This window comes from Lepidochelys kempii, chromosome 3, assembly GCF_965140285.1.
Source record: "Lepidochelys kempii isolate rLepKem1 chromosome 3, rLepKem1.hap1, whole genome shotgun sequence".
In the NCBI taxonomy this organism is placed as follows: domain Eukaryota; kingdom Metazoa; phylum Chordata; order Testudines; family Cheloniidae; genus Lepidochelys; species Lepidochelys kempii.
In genome coordinates this window covers 196,223,125-196,238,011 of record NC_136382.1, presented here as the reverse complement: position 1 = coordinate 196,238,011, position 14,887 = coordinate 196,223,125, and the positions used below count along the sequence as shown (strand labels likewise).

The 14,887-nt window shown below is 47.3% G+C and overlaps 1 protein-coding gene across 2 annotated transcripts in view; it reads right to left on the bottom strand.

The window, feature by feature from the left end:
- PELI1 (pellino E3 ubiquitin protein ligase 1) overlaps positions 1–13,572 on the bottom strand; it is a 146,865-nt gene extending 133,293 nt beyond the window's left edge. For both annotated transcript variants that reach the window (XM_073339509.2, XM_073339510.2), the window contains exon 1: positions 13,417–13,572. The gene's annotated coding sequence lies outside the window, so the exon portion shown is untranslated. The remainder of the gene's footprint in view (positions 1–13,416) is intronic.
- Positions 13,573–14,887: the final 1,315 nt, after the last annotated feature.

The window sequence follows — 14,887 nt, the reverse complement described above, 5'->3', positions numbered from 1 at the left end:
GAACAATTTTGACTCTTAGGAAGACAGGCTATTTGTTGAGTTGTGCAAAGTTTTGCAAAGAGGCAGCTTTGGGAGAGAGGGAGCCATGTGAGCAGCAGGAGAGTCTGCTGTCTGCCTTGGGCTCTAAGTAGAAGCACTTGAAAATCAACCTACCTAGTGCAGCATATCTGTTTTTCCTGCTTTGTCTTTTGTTCCCCCTGGTAAACATACATTACTTTCTTCATGGCAGCTCTCAATATTTTTGGGGTAAATATCTTCCTACTCTCTCTGCACTGGCTAGGAGCCTAGAGGTGTGGGCTGGAGGGCACAGGCAGGACCAGGACTTGCACAGACCGTGTTATTGGAGCTCTGCAAATTGTAGCATTAGTTTTTTGCAGGAAGGAGCCCAGTCATGGACCAGGCAGGGCCCCATTGTGCTAGGTGCCATACAAACAGAACAAAGACAGCCCCTGCCCTGAAAAACTCACAGTTCAAGTATCAGACAGGAAACAACATGTGGTTACAGAAAGGAGAGCACAAGGAAACACTCAGACAATATTGGTCAGCACGATAAGCAGTTTCACGCTGGCCAGTGTAGTCTCATTGTTTCCTTGTGCTCCCACCATGTGTGTATTTTACCCACCTGTTGTCTATAGTCTTACACTTTTGGGGGACAGACTGTCTCTTTGATATGTCTGTTTGTTGCCTAGCACAATGGGGCCCTGGCCTCTAAGTGCTATCATAATACATGTAATAATCATTATAATAATAATTTCCCCTGTAGATCAAATAAACTCACAAGAACTGTGAGCACTGGAAGTGGCCAGTTGCATTAGGATAGAATGAGATTACTGAACTTGCTCAGGTTGGAGCCAATATTTAATTGTGGTCATTGGTGTGTACCATGTGCTCAAACCGTACCTGAAAAGGATTCACAAATGGGAGAAAGTGTAAGCATCCACTAACCTGGCCTCGTTTCACTGGGCAGGGGGGACAGACCTTTTTAACAATGATTAAAATACAAACTAAGTCCTTGCCTGAAGCGAATTTGCAGCAGTGGACGTAATTGGGTGTCACTGCTGAAGAGTGATATATACATTGTCATTTTGCACCCAGCACTAATTGTTAGGCATGATTCCAAACAATTAACCTGGACTGTCAGATTTTTGTGAAGACCAATCTAACAGGTCAACACAATAAAAACAGATGGCACTGGATATTGCAATACAACCACTTCTCCACTGCACCCTCCTAACAAGAATAATTTGCCCCAACTCTGTACACTTTAGTCTCATGCCACCTAGTGGCCTACGAAAGAATTACAATTTATCCTTATGCCTGTCGGACATTATTCCTTCCTTTTTGCATTTCAAGTGTTTCCCTAGTTCTGTCTTGGATAGATTGTACTGTCCTTAATCACAAACACCGGGAGGTAGCACTTCAATAATTTACCATCCTCTTGCTTATGTTGCTTAGGCATTGGGCAAGGGGAGGGAGAAGTCTGACTGTATTCATATATGGAAGAGACCAGGTAGGTGAGATTATATCTTTTATTCTGTTGGTGGAAGAGACAAGATTTCGAGCTTCACAAAGCTCTTCCTCGTAAGCTTGTCCCTTCCACCAAACAAAGTTGGTCCAATAAAAGATATGACCTCACCCACCTTGCCTCTCTGATATCCTGGGAGCAACATGGCTATAAGAACACTGTATTCATATATAGCTGTTTTACAACTCAAGCCAACACAGTTCTAATGACTGAACCCTTGCTGCCTCCGGAATACAGGGGAGGTCCCTGTCCCATCAGCTTACAACAAAGGGATGGAATTCAACACAAAATGTTCTTCTGAGTGTTAAATGCTATTTCATTATAAAGCAAAGAGGAAAGCAGCTCCAAGTGTCTGTATCAATTATTTCTGAATGGCTGCATCAGTTACTTCTGGGGAATGATTAAGCAGTTAGAGAGGGACAGTGTAGTGGTCTGAAAGCATGGGACCAGCAGCCAGAAATGTCAGCGATCTAATCCTGGGTCAGATTCGCTGGCTCGTTAAACCTGCTTTGAGCCGCTCTGGCCATGCAAAGCCGACTCAAAACTTAACTGGCTACTTGGGGATTCTCCAAGGTAGGGAGATCCGTATGTTGCATAGAGTTCCCGGCTGGCCCCTACATAGGGGGGTGTGATTGGGGAAAGGGGGTCATGGCTGGGAATCCACCATGTCTGTCTGATACCTGGGTGAACAGATAGCAAATGTGAAAAATCAGGATCTTTTTCGGGGGCGGGGGGGAAAGATGGTAATAGTTGCCTATATAAGACAAATCCCCTAATATCATGACAGTCCTGATAATATCAGGACATCCGGTCACCCTGGCTGGGTACCATGAACCTACTCTGCCTTGCACCAGGAAGCAGGGTCAGCACCTACTGCCCCCCAAGGTGGCAGAGCTATTAGAGTGGCTTAATGCCATCCTCCAGACTTCCACTGAGCATAGTTCAGCTAGTCTGGTGACTGTGGGCCATTAACTCTCTTTGGCCTTGGGCATGTGCCAAACCCTCCCTGCTTCAGGTTCTCCTGTGTACAGTGGAGACAGACAGGTAAGGAAGTAGCATTACCTTCCTCATAGAAGGAAATGGGAAGATTAGCTAGTTAGAGAAGAGCTTTGAAAGCAGAGGCGCTATGTATAACTCCTATTCAGGGCATAATTTTGCCATAGATCTTGCAAGACATAGAATTTTAATGTTCACAAAAGATCCGGTTTTATCTGGCTACTAGATAAGAATCATTAATACTTGGACAGATGATAATGCAGAGCTGAAAAAGAACTAAAAACATGTTTTGATTAGAGATTTGTGCTATCAACCAAATGTGCAACTGGTCTATTGCCAGCAAAGACAGTGCTGGCAAGAACAGAGTCTCCAAGTCCAACTGTTCCTATCTTGTTGCTCTCATTGGTCAAGGGCTTTCTGGTCTTGGTTTAATGTGCTTTTCTTCCTCCAGTCAGCCTGCTCATTGGTGGCAGCTTTGGTTGTTTCCTCAGAGAAACGCAGCCCTGGACCCCTCTGTGGCCGCCTCCTCTTTTTATTCTTTCCTACCGCAAAATTTCCTCGGCTGGCTGAAGAGGAACTCAGAGGCCACACTCCTCTCAGCCTTTCCCCCCGAAGCTACCATGATAACATCAGAGTACAGGACCAGTGTCCCACATACTGGTAACTTGGCAGAATATCTCAGGCCAGACAGAAAAGGCTGAACATAGCTATGACAGCTTCTCTTCACAGTCTCTTAAATACGTTGACTTAGACTTTGCACAGGCACAAGAACTACTAGATATCCAACATGCACAACTGGAATCCCGTGCACATTAGAAGGGGTAGCCCTTGTAGAATCCTGCTAGGACCCTTAACTTAGAGAGGAGATCAAGGGTGTAGCAACAATGAGCCGGAGAGGTGAGTTGATGGAGTATCCCCAAGCCCCAGACTAAACTTCAGTTATGGGTAGGACCCTACCAAATTCACGGGTCATTTTGGTCAATTTCATGGTCATAAAATTTAAAAATTGTAAATTGCATGATTTCAGCTATTTCAACCTGACATTTCACAGTGTTGTAATTGTAGGGGTCCTGACCCAAAAAGGAATTATGCGGGGGTCACAAGGTTATTGTAGCAGGGGTTGCAGTACTGCTGCCCTTATTTCTATGCTGCCTTCAGAGCTGGGCAGCTGGAGAGCAGCGGCTACTGGCTGGGAGCCCAGCTCTGAAGGCAGAGCTGCGACCAGCAGCAGCGCAGAAGAAAGGACGGCCTGGTAGGGTATTGGTACCCGTACTTCTGCGCTGCAGCCTGCAGAGCTGGGCCCTCAGTCATCACCCTCCAGGTGCCCAGCTCTGAAGGCAGCAGCGCAGAAGTAAAGGGGGCATGGTACGGTATTAGCACCCTTCCTTCTGCGCTGCTGCTGGCAGCGGCGCTGCCTTCAGAGCTGGGCAGCTGGAGAGCGGGGGCTGCTGGCCGGGACCCTGTCTCTGAAGGCAGAGCCGCCGTCAGCAGCACAGCAGAAGCAAGGATGGCCTGGTACGGACCCTCAGTCAGCAGCCGCCACTCTCCAGCCACCCAGTTCTGAAGGCAGCAGTGCAGAAGTAAGGGTGGCAATACCGCAACCCCCCTGAACTAAACTGGTGACCCCCCCCGCAACTCCCTTTTGGGTCAGGACCCCCAATTTGAGAAACACTGGTCTCCTCCATGAAATCTGTATAGTATAGGGTAAAAGTACACAAAAGACCAGATTTCATGGCTGTGAATTTGGTAGGGCCCTAGTTATAGACACGTAGTGCATGGATGCAAGGTGCTGCAAAGGCAGTGCAAGCTCATGACATCCCACCTAACAGCTAGTCTTGGTGTCCTTTCACCAACAGGACACTGTGTACAGGAGTTTGGTGCTATGGGGAAGTGCTGACTGAGGACTAGATCGAATGTGACAAAACCTGTTCTCTCATGAGCTAAAGTAGATTGTTCTCTGGGCCTACAGAAGCAAGACTCATTTGGCCACTGCACCACCTAGAGTAGCTAGCAAGTATTATTCATTGTGTTCTGTTCAGGATTTCTGTTGTCTGAAGACATAGCCAGAAAGTTAGCAGGAGATGAACCCAAAAGGTGATAATTTCTGGGGGCCGGTACTGATGAAGGGAAAACAAATCAGTTCTAGTCACTGATCAGAGTACAACAGAAGCACCAGTTAGTGAAGCGCAGATTCTCAAAGGTATTTAGGTGTCTAACTCTCCTGGGATTTCTCTCCACTAAATGGTGAAGACAACTGAGGACTTAGACTGTATAAAGTAGCCGCAGAAGGAAGGTGCACACAGAACCCACTGTCTACATGGAACAAGGAGCACCACAGAACAACAGAGAAAATACCGTTTTGCATTATATTTGTGCCTCTTTTCTCCCCGCACAGCGGCATCTAAACCCCTCCCCAGGCTGACCAAGCATAAGAATGTGCTTCACTATCAGTAGGGCTTTCCCCCCGGCCCAAAGGGATCAGAAAAAGTGCCCATGTTTAGTAAATGCAATTTAGCTGTAATGGGATGGAGTTGCTGCCTGAAGTGATAAAACATAATGGATCACAATTGATCATGGGTGGAACAAGCTTCCATTTAAAAAATATGAAAAGCACTGAAATCCAGGCAATCAGCTATACCCAAGGGCTCCTAGCGCAGACTGGTGAGCAGAGGAGAGCACGGATGGGCTGAGCCGGTTATGTACTCACATCTCTCTCTCATTTACATGTCCTGACTGGCGGAGGTGCCTGGAAAACTGAGCTGCTCCTTGTTCTTGGGAACTCCTGCGGGGAAGGTGGGCCGTCCCTGTCTCTGCAGTGGCTCTGATGCGCACTTACAGAACCCGGCCTGCCCTTAGTCTCCGCTCATATCCTCAGCTGCCAGAACACAATAACTAGGTGGCCAGGCCGGGGGGCCATATTCATGTGCCAGCACAGGGACAGAGTGGGCAGGGGGCAGCTTGCCACCTAATGAGGCACCGCAGGAGCCAGTGCAGCCCCAGCACAGACAAGGCCAGCCCTCAGGGCAGCTGTGAATTGTGCCCCTGCTTCCGTGGTTCCTATGGGGCTTGGCAGGGGCACAGAACAGTCCCTGTCATGCTTCCTACTGCCCGTGACATCCCCCCTCCCTCCTCTGGTCTGTCCCAAGTGCCCAGGACTGCTAGGGAGAGGGCAGCAGGAGGGCGGAGACGTATGCCTTCCCTTCAGCTGCCTTTGCCAGCCTAGCTGGCATAGAGGGGCCACAGGACAACCATAAATCAGGCTTGCAGTGTTAACTCTAAGGGCTGACTGGGTAAGTTGCTATAGCCTGTAGGAGAGGGTAGTGCAGAGCCACACAAGGCAGCTAGAGGGGGCACTGGGCGAAGTGGCACCCCTCTTCCTGCGTGGCTGGCGTGTAGAGTAGGCTCAGTCATCCCCCATGCCCAGGAGAGCGTGGCTGGAGCAAGGACTTAGTTCTGCCAAACTCTTAGGTGGGCTGCACGAGAGGGTGCAGGGAGGAGACTTCCCCCCTCCCCATGTAAAGCCAGGCCCAGTCCAGTCCTTCATGACTGATCCACCTAGGAGCAGGTTGGGTTGGATATGGACAGGTTGTGGATTGTAGTTTTGGGCTAAATAGATTTTAATTCTACACAGGGCATTCAGGGGTCTGATTTCAGATGCCCCTGGAAAGGAAGTACCCTGACCATGCTTGGGAAAGCAAGAAGCTAAGACCCCTATTGTCATACTCAGGGGCCTAATCCTAGGCACCAAAACCCCCACAGGCCCCTGAGTTGTGGCTTAGTATTGGAGCATTATAAGTTCCAATTAATGGGAGTCCCCATCAGCTGACTTTCAGAGGGGTGAGCCCAGGCAAGCCCACACGCACACAAATGGGAACTGTGGCTGTTAGCAGCACCTCTGAAAAATCAGGCCACTTATTTAAGGGAGTTTAGGCCCCACATTCAACTCTCTTGGCTCAACCGACATTTTCTTGCTAGCAGCTGGGCTTACAGGGATTCTCAGCACCAGGCCAGGCAAGGGAGGCTGGGAATTAGCTGGGAAGCAACAGCACTGGGCTGAGTCTCTGGTGTGGCCCCCACAACGGTCACAGCTGAAGGCTGCGAGGCTGCTGCTGTTCTGTGGGCTATTGAAGGCTGGCGCGTGCAAGTGAGGAGGCTGCTAGCTAGCAGTTGTTCAGTGGGTGTGTTCAGGAAACGGACTCGTAGGAAGGAGGGGAAAATGAAGTTGCCTCAGTACTAGGCCGGGAAAAGTAGCACGCGGCCAGCATTGACAACTAACGTTTGTGCTGAATAATGAGTCCCCAAAAGCCTGGCAATGAAAAATGTCTAAAGTCCACTCGGGCTACAGCTCTGCCCCGTTGAAGTCTAAGGCAAAGCTTCATTCGCTTAACAACGGACATTCGAGACAACTGTTTGTCAAGGGCAGTTAAATTTCTTTCAAGAAAATGGAAGACTCACTGGGAAGGGGCTAATTATACCCTGGAACAAGACGAGGTAGCAGGGCCTCTCACCTCTGGGGTAACGCTTTGCTTTGGGTCTGCTTTGGGGAAGGGATATTTGGTGTTTAAGCATAGAGGGCCCACTCCTCCCTGGTGCTGAGCAAGAGGTGCTCACCCAATTTCCATTGTTTCCAATGGGAGTGCAAGGGGCTCAGCACCTGCCAGGATCAGGCCGTTGGGAAGGAGAGGCAAGACTAGAGGTAGATGTTTTGGGGATTAACCCAGCAGCATCACTAGGCAAAGAGCAAGTCACAGGTTCAGATTGCAACCACCAGCAGGAGCGCAGCTAAACACATGATCCATTGGTGACAGAGGCATACAACAATGCAGCCCTGGGCAAGCAAGAGAACAGGGCAAGGGGGTGATGACTAAGCAGGTGTGGCTTCGTAATGCAGCATTATAAACTTCAATTATAGGGAGTCCCCGTCAGCTCATGATGTGGCAGCTCCCTAGGAGTGCTTTAGATGGGTTTGCTGCCAAAGATTAGGTAGGAAAGAGGTGGCAGACTGGGGGTGGGGTGAGGAGTTAGACTCACAGTCAGTGTATATATTTCACCTTAACTGTTCAATTGCCCCCCAAGTTATGGGCCCATCTGGAAAAGGCCAATGCCCCTGTGAATACGCATCATACAGTGCTGTCTGGATTGGCACTTGTACAGGGCCAGCATGAGGAGGTTGTGGCTTTTTGCAGCCAGACAGAGAACATTAAAGGGCTGGGGCAAGGTTACAAGGCTGGATCACACCCATCGCAGCAGGAGCCAGAGGCAGTGTGCCTCAGGAGTGCTGAGAGAAGCCGAAGCTCAGCTGGGATGCTGAGGTGCTTACATTTTCTCTGTCCCCTCCTTCTCAGCAGTGCAGCATGCACTCCTGCCATTAACTGCTGCAAAGGGGCAGGGCGAGGCATTGGCCATGGCCATGCTCCCCTACAGTGGTCCTTTGGAGCGTGTCCCCTGTGGCCATGCTAATTCACCCCCTTCTTGTCAGAGGGTGTAAGCACAGGTGTTCTGTCTTCTTTCCAGGTAGCTGCACAAACCATGTAAGTGACCGTGCAGTCTCGTGTTGAATAGGGATCTGAACAGGAACTCAGGAGAACTGGGTTCTAGTCCCATCTCTGCCAGTGACCTGCTGTATGACCTTGGGCAAGTGTCCTCACCACTCTGTGCTTGTTTCTCCTCCCAGCCCTTTCCAGTCTTGTCTATGTGGAGTGTAAACACTTTGGGTCAAGGACCGTCTCTCAGTGGGTTTGTGTACAGCACACTCTTGGCCGGGGTCCCTAGGTGCTACTAGAATGTAAATGATACAAATCAAGTACTTGGGGAGGGGAAACTCGTAGAGACCTGCCCCTAAGAGTGTAACCCTGGCTCCTACCATGTGCGCTGCACTGAAGGGGAGAACTAGCCCAAGGGATTCCACACTGCAAGGAAAGGTGGGTTTTGTTCTTAACATGGGCTAAGACACCAGTGCAGACAGGGATACTCAGCTTCTAACCAGGGGTAGCAGCTCAAGTTCAAACCCACGCTTCCCTATAGGCTTGAATGTGAGTGGCTATCCTGCGTAAAAAGCAGAGTGATCGTGTCCTCAGTGCTATTTTAACCTGACTTAAGAACACACTCCCCCCCAGGGTAGACATACCCCACAATTTAAAGGGGAAGTGTGAAACTATATAGGTAATCTACCCAACTCCTTTACCATTTGATGGTGAGCTCTGTGGCACAGAGTCAAGCCGTCCTTTGTAACGTAAACAGGGAGTTATTTCTATCAGAGCATAGGAGACCATTTCCCAGCCCCCTTAATGAAATATAAAGAATGATTGATTGTGAAAAGCAGTTCTGCACTGTCAAGGTAATTGTGCCAGGGAAGATGTGATGATAAAACGCTTACAATTAGTTCCATCAGGATGTGGGTTCCCTTCTTCGAATAAATCAATTACATGGATGCAATCATTAAAAACCCACCAAGCAAACAGAATGCTTGTTGTTGCCCCCATTGCCAAAACTCATCCTTTATTTGGAAAGAAGAGAGACAGTAATGACTTCCCAAATAAGCAGTCGGCCCTGCTGCAATTCGCAAGTGGCAGGGTGCCATATGCCGCCTCTGTCGCAGTTATTTGAGGAACTAGCAGCCACATATAGGAGCGAAGAAAACCAAAACAAGACATATAGCAATATCAGAGCATCCCTGTTTGTCTTCAAGAGCCGCTTGCAAGGGCAGTCATGGGTATATGCAAGGAAAGCAGCTAATACCTTAGTTGTGAGGGCTGTTCTAATCCCCACCAAGTTTACAAACGCCTGCAGGGGCCCTATCGCTTCCATCTTAGCGGGCACAGGACTGAGAAAGTTCCATGGGCTACAATATATTCCCATCTTAAACACAGGAATTTGAGTATAACTCCCACTTGAGTTATCAGGACACACCTCTCCCTGCAATTGGACCGCATTGCTCTGTTAATACAGTATGATTGATGTCAGTGGGTGAGAACACAACACCCATTTACAATGAGGGGGGTTGTCCAGTTTGGATTTTAACCCTCCCTTTTCAGGGTGAGAGATGCCATCCCTCTCATGGGGAACAGTTCATTTTTATGTGCTAGGCCAAAGTGAAGGCCTGAGAGTGACACCAGGGATGGAGCTGGTCCATTCTTTTGTATCAAAACGACACTTACCCATTTCTCATTGACAAGACATGCTCCTTGTTTGTCACACACTGCCAGAGTTGGCAGAGGATATCTGTATGACCGGGATAGGGGGGAGGTTAAACCAAGAGTGTGGATACAAATGCATGTTTTGTATTGGTATGAAACACCTTCTTTACCACATGTGTTCTCTGCACACATTGGCAGCTGGCGTGTGTGGTGCATGAGATCTCAGCTGATGACATTTAAGTGGTTTTCATTTTCCTTCAGTTGCACATTAAATGGAGTCTCAGAAAAACCTCACGATTCAACCTGTCTGCTATCAACACATGGTGACAAAATACCTTTCCATAAAACATTCCATACTTTATTAATAATATTGATCAAATAAAAGCCAGGGTGGGTTCAGGTACACTTGACTGGATACATTTCAGACAGAGGAATAATTACAAAGCTTCAGATTATTGGCATTATTCACCCTTACTACTTGATTTTTATCAGAGGCCTTTAAACTCCTCAGGACATACATATTGAACAAACTATCAATCTTAATTAAGCCCATGCTCCAAGGATGTCACATGACTGGGATCTTCCCTTCATTCTCATATAGACAAGCACAACTTTGTCAGCTCAAGGCAATTCAACCCCAGGCTTCCCTATAGGCTTGAACTCTAACTGTTAACTGAGTTAAAGGGGACCCAATCCTGTAAACAGGCGTGCGTGTGAATAGCCTTATTCAGTTCAAGGACACTATTCCTGTGTATAAAAGTACTATGGTTAAGTGTGGGATCAGACCCTAAAATAGTATGTGTCCCCACTTCTACCGTATATCACTACCCCTAACAACATAAGAACATAAGAAAGGCCATAGTGGGTCAGACCAAATGTCCATCCAGCCCAATATCCTGTCTACCGACAATGGCCAATGCCAGGTGCCCCAGAGGGAGTGAACTTAACAAGTAATGATCTAGTGGATCTCTTTCCTGCCATCTATCTCCACCCTCTGACAAACAGAAGCTATGGACACCATTCCTTACCCATCCTGGCTAATAGCCATTAATGGATTTAACCTCCATGAATTTATCCAGTTCTCTTTTAAACCCTGTTATAGTCCTAGCCTTCACAACCTCCTCTGGCAAGGAGTTCCACAGGTTGACTGTGCGCTGAGTGAAGAAGTTCCTTTTATTTGTTTTAAACCTGCTGCCCATTAATTTCATTTGGTGGCCCCTAGTTCTTATATTATGGGGACAAGTAAATAACTTTTCCTTATTAACTTTCTCCACACCACTCATGATTTTCATTGAATATAATTAATAGTTTATAATCAGATCTGCACTCTATTGCTCATTCCAGCATCCACCCAGAGGGGCTTTTGTTCAGTCTTTCCAATGAACCTGTTGCACTGATCCTCTAATAGTTTCGCCACAAAATCCAACAGGACTAATTTCACCATTAATAATCTCGTTCCTGCATCCACGGTTTAACACAGATACTGCCTAAAGCAGCTGGAGACTCTAAATAGTCTCCATTTGCTATTTCTTTTAAGTTAACATAACTGCAGGTGGCAAGTAAAGAAAATGCCCTGCCTAACTTCACTCACAATTCTATTGGCTTAATTCTGCACGTATCAGTATTAATGTTACAGGAACACCCAGAGGCCCTGCTGTGCTATGCACTAAATGTGCACATGGTAAGAGACACACACTGCCCCAAAGAGCTTACACACAACACAGGCAGCAACAAGGGAGGAATGAGACTTGACCAACCTCACACACTGAGTCATCGGTAGGGCTGGGGATGGACTAGAACCCAGACCTCCTGACTCCTTGCCTACTGCTCTATCCACTAGACCATGCATTTAGAAAAGCTGGACGTGCACAAGTCCATGGGGCCGGACGAGTTGCATCCGAGAGTGCTGAAGGAATTGGCGGCTGTGATTGCAGAGCAATTGGCCATTATCTTTGAAAACTCGTGGCGAACCGGGGAAGTCCCGGATGACTGGAAAAAGGCTAAAGTAGTGCCAATCTTTAAAAAAGGGAAGAAGGAGGATCCTGGGAACTACAGGCCAGTCAGCCTCACCTCAGTCCCTGGAAAAATCATGGAGCAGGTCCTCAAAGAATCAATCCTGAAGCACTTGCATGAGAGGAAAGTGATCAGGAACAGCCAGCATGGATTCACCAAGGGAAGGTCATGCCTGACTAATCTAATCGCCTTTTATGATGAGATTACTGGTTCTGTGGATGAAGGGAAAGCAGTGGATGTATTGTTTCTAGACTTTAGCAAAGCTTTTGACACGGTCTCCCACAGTATTCTTGTCAGCAAGTTAAGGAAGTATGGGCTGGATGAATGCACTATAAGGTGGGTAGAAAGCTGGCTAGATTGTCGGGCTCAACGGGTAGTGAACAATGGCTCCATGTCTAGTTGGCAGCCGGTATCAAGTGGAGTGCCCCAAGGGTCGGTCCTGGGGCCGGTTTTGTTCAATATCTTCATAAATGATCTGGAGGATGGTGTGGATTGCACTCTCAGCAAATTTGCGGATGATACTAAACTGGGAGGAGTGGTAGATATGCTGGAGGGGAGGGATAGGATACAGAAGGACCTAGACAAATTGGAGGATTGGGCCAAAAGAAATCTGATGAGGTTCAATAAGGATAAGTGCAGGGTCCTGCACTTAGGACGGAAGAACCCAATGCACAGCTACAGACTAGGGACCGAATGGCTAGGCAGCAGTTCTGCGGAAAAGGACCTAGGGGTGACAGTGGACGAGAAGCTGGATATGAGTCAACAGTGTGCCCTTGTTGCCAAGAAGGCCAATGGCATTTTGGGATGTATAAGTAGGGGCATAGCGAGCAGATCGAGGGACGTGATCGTTCCCCTCTATTCGACATTGGTGAGGCCTCATCTGGAGTACTGTGTCCAGTTTTGGGCCCCACACTACAAGAAGGATGTGGATAAATTGGAGAGAGTCCAGCGAAGGGCAACAAAAATGATTAGGGGTCTGGAACACATGAGTTATGAGGAGAGGCTGAGGGAGCTGGGATTGTTTAGCCTGCAGAAGAGAAGAATGAGGGGGGATTTGATAGCTGCTTTCAACTACCTGAAAGGGGGTTCCAAAGAGGATGGCTCTAGACTGTTCTCAATGGTAGCAGATGACAGAACGAGGAGTAATGGTCTCAAGTTGCAGTGGGGGAGGTTTAGATTGGATATTAGGAAAAACTTTTTCACTAAGAGGGTGGTGAAACACTGGAATGCGTTACCTAGGGAGGTGGTAGAATCTCCTTCCTTAGAGGTTTTTAAGGTCAGGCTTGACAAAGCCCTGGCTGGGATGATTTAACTGGGAATTGGTCCTGCTTTGAGCAGGGGGTTGGACTAGATGACCTTCTGGGGTCCCTTCCAACCCTGATATTCTATGATTCTATGCTGCCTCTCCAAATGCAGCAGCAAAAGGAGTGCTTTTCTTTCTTTCTTTTTTTTTAAACAAAGGACCAAGTACATCTATAGGGTGAAAATAAGAACATCAGCAAATTGCCTCCCTAAGCCCTTTCATGAAGCATACAATAACCGAGTATGTTGCTGTCATCAGAATAATCAGCTGGAGCCATAGGGAAATAAGGAAATTCGTGGAACATGTTACATTTTAAAGTAGAAATTACACGAAAGGAGGTCACTTACAGACAAACAAGTTCCAACTGTCCAGTGCCGGAGAAGAAGAGAAAGAGAAGAAACACCCTGTTCCCTTCCCCTACGCCAATCTCACAGCTTTCTTACCTTTATTGCTGCTCCTCACGTCCTATCGGTATCTCTTCTCTTTCACATCAGCCCACTTGCCTCGCTGCAGTCACACTGCAAACAGATAAATACATGCAGAACATATCTGGCACTCTCACATCATCATTCCATGTTCGCTGGAATCACAGTAACTCACAGAATACGTTGTAGCAAAACTCATGACTATTTCTGCATTTTACATTGTCCACTAGGTGATGCTATTTCCCACGGATTATCATAGGAAAACTACCTTTCCAGTGAAGGAAAAGGTAAAGTAGAACCTCAGAGTTACGAACACCTCGGGAATGGAGGTTGTTGGTAACTTGGAAATGTTTGTAACTCTCAACAAAATGTTATGGTTGTTCTCTCAAAAGTTTACCACTGAACATTGACTTAATACAACTTTGAAACTTTATTATGCAGAAGAAAAATGCTGCTTTCTCTTTTATTGGTTTGTAGTTTACGTGTAACACAGTACTGGACTGTATTTGCTGTTTTTTTGTCTCTGCTGCTGCCTGATTGTGTACTTCTGGTTCCAAATGAGGTGTGTGGTTGACAGGTGTTCATAATAACTCTGAGCTTCTACTGTATTTATATTCTCAGTAGCGTTTTAACATCAGTAGACCCTCCTTTGTCTGAACAGAATGGGGTTCATGTAACTTATCTTGGGAAAGAGGGTTCAGAGGGAGTTTTCCATGTAAGAGATTCACACTGGGGGACATAGGCCATGGTAATAATAGGAGTTTTCAGTGGGATTCTACTTTATTTCAGGTCCCACAATGTTAAAATACACCAGGAAAAATATTTCAACTAAGACATCAGAACAGGCCTCAGAGATACAGAACAAGCAGCATCACATAGTCAGAGGCACAGAGTAATATACAGCCTGCCTGGAGGGACCAGTTAACGTGGTTTGCCCTGGGCTGTCCCTGAAGTGAGGCCCCTGTCACAGCACAAGCATAGGGCCCAGTTCTGTGAAGTGCTACCTGCCCTCAACTCGCTGCAGCATTAGCACTAACTAGATCTGCTTTCTAACCAGTACAGTTCTTATGTTCCTGTGCTGTCAGGGCCCCAGATACAGTCACTGCTGGGCTGCTTTTAAAAGTAAGGCATATGCAGTGATGCATTCTGGGTCCATCATTCAGCAGTGGGACACTGGGTTAGATAGATGGAGGGTTTGTTACCAGAAGTAAAGGGGGAATATATTTAACAAGGAATCTCCCCACTCTCCTAGCATAAGTTTAATGTAGTTTGTTTTAAAGTACAACCAGTGCTTGTAAAATCATCCATTTGTTAGCAGGGATGACTGAAGCCCGCTAGCCGCAGAACAGGTACAGCAGATGCAGCAGCTGCCAAACTACCGGGGGGAATGAACCTCACTCAGCAAGTTCCCCTCAGACTTACTTCATGTTTAGATGTGAATCCAAAGCTTGTGTGAAGCATCTGACTGCAGTTTTGGGCGGCAAGTCCT